This window comes from Hypanus sabinus, chromosome 21 (assembly GCF_030144855.1).
Source record: "Hypanus sabinus isolate sHypSab1 chromosome 21, sHypSab1.hap1, whole genome shotgun sequence".
Taxonomy (NCBI): domain Eukaryota; kingdom Metazoa; phylum Chordata; class Chondrichthyes; order Myliobatiformes; family Dasyatidae; genus Hypanus; species Hypanus sabinus.
Window position 1 is genome coordinate 62,443,258 of NC_082726.1, and position 3,933 is coordinate 62,447,190.

Below are 3,933 nucleotides of genomic sequence, written 5' to 3' on the forward strand. Positions count from 1 at the left end.
GGCAAGATTTCTAGAAGTTAAATAAGAAATAAAATAAATTAATGGTACAAAAGAGGAATAATAAGGTGGTGTTCACTGGTTCAGGGACCATTTAGAAATGCGATAGCGGAGGGAAAGAAGCAGTTTCTAAAGCACTGAGTGTGCATCTTCAGACTCCTGTACCTCCTCCCTGTAGGTAGTGATGAGAAGAGTCTGAATGGTGAGGGTCCTTCGTGATGGATGCCTCCTTCTCGAGGCGCGATGATTTGTGGATGTTCTCAATGGTGGGGTGAGTTGTACCCATGATGGATCGGGCTGAGTTTACAACCATTTGCTGACTCTTATGTTCCTGCGAATTGAAGCCTCCAAACCAGGCAGTGGGGCAACTAGTCAGAACGATCTCCATGGCACATCTGTAGAAAATTTCTAGAGTATTTTGTCATGTACCAAATACCCTCAAACTCCTCAGGAGGTATAGCCACTGGCTGCCTTCTACATAATTGTGTTGATATGTTGAGCCCAGGATAAATCTTCTGAGATGTTATTTAATTTTTTTAAACATTTTTTTTTATTTTTTTTAAACACAATTTATTTATAATTTACAAAACCCAGGTAACCAATCTCCAGTCGTGGATTTGTTACTCATTTAGATAATTTATACAGAAAGCAAATGCCGTCAGAAGCTAGTGGATGGGCGCACGCACACACACACACACACACACACACACACACACACACACACACACACACACACACACACACACACACACTCACACACACACACACACACACACACACACACACACACACACACACACACACACACACGTAAGCACGCACACTTGTTGTTCTCCTCACTGCTTCTTCACTCCCGATAGTTTTCCCGGTTTCTTCTCTTGTCCTCGGTTTGCTCCCTCGACCACGGCCACCAAACACTCCTCGCCCAGCCCCACCACCAACACCTCGCTCCTTCTGCTGCTGGAGGCCACCTCGACCTCTACCCTTTGAAAGCACCTCCTCTTTTACTATGTCAATGATTTCATCAGGGATCCGGAGGTATTTAATAGTGCTGCCGTGGATGTAGCATTCTGGCATCTTCCAGAACTTATCACCATCCCGAGATGTGCAAATGACCTCCCGCAGGTTGATGTTCATCCAGTTGTCACAGCTGACCAGATGACCATTGTACGTCTCCCCATTCTTCAACTCCACAAGCAAGGGAAGATTCTGTGCTGGCTTCAGTAATGAGAGGGGTAGCATTTTCCTGCCGCTTTTCTTTTTCTCTTTCTTTCTGTGATCCCGGACCAGATCCAACCAAATTTGCTGAGACTGCCTTCTCCCTGAGTGACAGCCGAATGCACCAATCAGCGAATGCCCTTCTGAGATGTTGATGCCCCAGAATTTTAAAGTGCTCAGCCATTCCACTGCTGATCACTCGATGAGGACTGATCTGTGTTCTTCCGACTTCCCTCTCTGAGGTCCACAATCAATTCCTTGGTCTTACTCACGTTGAATGGAAGGTTGCTGTTGCAAGACCAATTGAGCAGCTGATCTAATTCACTCACGGACACCTCATCGTCCCTCTCTGAAAGTAACAGCAAATTTTGCTTGTCTGGTTAGATGATGTGAGGGGATTTCCTCTGGGTGAGGCAACCTGGAACTAAGAGGGATTGTACAAAACTGAGATGAGGAATAACTTTCCTTAAGAGAATGAACATTTTGGGGTCTCCAACCCAAGGATGTGTGGAGGGGAAGTTACTGAGTTCATTCAAAGCTGAAGTGGGCACATTTATGGACTTTAAGGAAACCAAGGAAATAATGAGGATTCAGCAAGAAAATCAATTTTATTGCAAAATAAATTTGAGTCATAAAAGTATATATAGGAAATATAAGTGACAAAACAGTGCATCATTTTCTGTGCTTTCATAGACTTGTTCAGTTTATATTTTCTTAATGTTACAGGATTACAACGAAATGATTCAGGAACAGCTTCTTTCCCTCTGCCATCAGATTTCTGAAAGGGCAATGAACTCATGAACACTACTTCAATACTTTTTTTGCATTACTTATTTAATTTAACTATTTAATACATATACTTACTGTAATTCACAGTTTTTATTATTATGCATTGCAATGTACTGCTGCTGCAAAACAACAAATTTCATGAAATATGCCAGTGATATGAAACCTGATTCTGGTTCTGATTCATATCAGACTACCATTGCCACCCAGGTAGCTTCCCTTTTGAAAATATAGAACCTCTCGTGCTTGGAGAAGCTTTTACAAAGAACTTGGGTGCTCAATGTCCTGTGCCCGAAGGATCCTAGATTGCAGTCCTTTCAAACAAAACTTTTGGCCACACAGTCCAAAAATCAAATCAGTCATGACCCTTGTAAGTGACAAAGTAGAATCAACTACCCTCATGATGACATCTTTGCCTAATGTCCTTGTATCCCATTTCTTTCCCTTGATAACCTCTTCCAGTAGTGGGACACCATCCCATATCTGCCCCATCTAGCACCCACCACTCAATATTCATCTGACCATGCTCTGGGATACCAGAATTTCAAACATAAAAGATTAGTTTTATTTGTCACACTATGACCAGAGGTCTCAGCCTCAGAATACAAGGAGATCCTTTTAGAACAGAGATGAGGAGGAATTTCTTCAGCCAAATGGAGGTGAATCTGTGGAATTCATTGCCATTGAAGGCTGTGGAAGCCAGGTCATTGGGTATATTTAAAGCAGAGGTTGAGAGGTTCTTCATTAGTAAGAGTCAAAGGTTATGGGTGAAGGCAGATGAATGGGGTTGGGAAGAATAACAAATCAGCCATAATGGATAACAGAGTAGATTCGGTGGGTCGAATGTGCCAAGTCTGCTCCTGTGTCTAATGTCTTAACCTTTCCTGGCTAAACTACAAATCCTGAAGATTAATGATCACAAAATATGAAGCAAACAAGTTTGTCTGCAGAATTGGTATCAAAAATGCAAACGCTGTTTATCACTGAAACTTGTTCCCTACATCAGAGAGCAACATTTAAAAAGGATGATGTTCATGTTTCAATTCACTAAGGGTAGAATCTGCCTGATGGTGTGTAAATATGGCTGTTAAATTGTGTATGATAATGAACGTCCTTCCATATCACTGTGTTTGCCTCCAAAGCATATTTCTACGCCAGATGTTCTGTGGTAAAATAATAGCGCTTTCCCACAGCACAGCTGCTATGGTGCTGGATGGGAGCAGATTGGTCTGAAATAGGAACCACGGAGCCAGAGCATAGTGTGGATTCTCAGGGCAACATGAAGTCTGTCACTGAGTGTTCCAACATCAAAAGCTGCTTGTCTTTGCAAACAATCTCATTATAGGCATAGTAATTCAGTATTCTGCTGAATGTGGGTGTTTGAAACACATAATTTTGTAGCAGATTCAAGCTATGACACAATTCACTTCCTTAAGACTTTAGACTTCCTTGAGGATTGATTCTGAACATTAAGAGGTGCTTTGAGCCTTGTGTCCTTAATTTCATTTTGTTTCTTAATGCTCCATGCATAATGAGCTGGGTTGATCAGACTCAGAAGACCCAAACCAGTTCAAATGTCTAGGAGCTGTAAGTGTACAAACACAACAAAGTAACTTAAGCCTAGTTTATTATCATAAAATGGAAAGCACAAATAAATTACACTAAACATTACATGGTAAGTTACAAAGCTTTCAGGGCTCATGATTCTCAGCCCTCAATTAATTGTCACCATTGTCTGGTGATCTCCAAATTCCAACTCTTGAAATGTGCGTTCTAGGCACCTGTCCTTCAACATCCTTGGTCCCAAGAACTGAGTGAAAGTTTGCTCAATAAATAGGGGTTCAATCTGCAAGCATTGAGAGATACAAAGAGACAAATGACTTCTTTGGTTTTATGTTCTGCTGCCATTGGTGCCTGAGGCTAAGAAAGAAT

The 3,933-nt window shown here is 41.6% G+C and overlaps 1 pseudogene; it reads right to left on the reverse strand.

Moving 5' to 3' along the window:
• Nucleotides 1–804: 804 nt before the first annotated feature.
• LOC132379267 (U6 snRNA-associated Sm-like protein LSm4) lies at nucleotides 805–1,285 on the reverse strand (annotated as a pseudogene).
• Between the last annotated feature and the right edge of the window lie 2,648 nt (nucleotides 1,286–3,933).